This window comes from Galeopterus variegatus, unplaced genomic scaffold (genome assembly GCF_000696425.1).
Source record: "Galeopterus variegatus unplaced genomic scaffold, G_variegatus-3.0.2 Scaffold411, whole genome shotgun sequence".
Classification (NCBI taxonomy): domain Eukaryota; kingdom Metazoa; phylum Chordata; class Mammalia; order Dermoptera; family Cynocephalidae; genus Galeopterus; species Galeopterus variegatus.
Window position 1 is genome coordinate 596388 of NW_007726522.1, and position 1047 is coordinate 597434.

The window sequence follows — 1047 nt, forward strand, 5'->3', positions numbered from 1 at the left end:
CTCAGATTTTCCATCTTTTTGTCCTTTTTTGATTCATTCTGGGAATCTCTCAGCTTGTTTAGATAATAAATTCAGACTTCAACTCTATTATGCTATGTTGTCCATATATTGAGATGTCTTTTAAATTATAGCAAACATGCTTTTAAAATTTTCAAGTCATTAACTATTTTTCTTAGCATTTTTAATGCACGTGATTTCTTACAAATATTTTTGAAAATATTAATATTAATTATATAATTTTAATGTTTTTGGCATTGGTTTTCTTCATAGGTTGGACTGGAGCTGGAAGTCTAGATCCCACTCAGTGTTGCCTCAGAACTTTGTAGATGCTGCTTCTCTCTCTTCTGATATTCAGTGTTGTTAAGAAGTCTGATGATACTAGGATTATTTTTTCTCTATGGGTAATTGGTTTTATACTTAAAATTTCTTGGAACTTCTAGGTTATTCTTTTTGTCAATTGAAAGATAAGCACAACTTCAAAAATCACCAAATATTTGGGAAATATAAACATTATTAAAATGCAGGTAATTTGCATAAACTGAAAAACGAACACACAAGGAAACAGAAAAACAGGAAATATGGAAAAGAAAGACTTTAAAATAAACATAACTCATATTTTAAGAATTATTAGACAAGAAATAACATTTGCAAAACATTTTATGGGCTGATGTAAAAAAGAACCATTAAAGATCTTAAAATATTCACACTGGTATTAAAAACTCAAGACAAATTATTGAAAAGATGCTGCTGAAAATAAAATCTGTGCTGGCTTGTCCCAGCATGAAGTATAAAAGGCCAACAAAAACAAACAAACACAAAGAAATTATGAGAGGAAAGTCAAGAAACATGGAGGATAAAACCAGCATCACCTGGAGGACAATTTAATCAGTATTTTCAAATTTATGAGGCCAAATAATTTTGAATGTAGAAATTTATTTTTAGCTAAACTACCATTCAGATGAGAGGTTTTCATCTTGCCTTTTTTATTTCTGACCTGCAAACCTGGGGCTTCGTGCTGGTTTGTTGAAAAGATCTATTCTGATACCC

General features: G+C 30.2%; 1 long non-coding RNA gene across 1 annotated transcript in view; it reads left to right on the forward strand.

Annotated features, from left to right (window-relative positions):
* LOC103587066 overlaps positions 1-736 on the forward strand; it is a 20547-nt gene extending 19811 nt beyond the window's left edge. The window contains exon 4 of the long non-coding RNA XR_550192.1: positions 271-736. This is a non-coding gene — a long non-coding RNA (uncharacterized LOC103587066). The remainder of the gene's footprint in view (positions 1-270) is intronic.
* The last annotated feature ends 311 nt before the right edge of the window (positions 737-1047 follow it).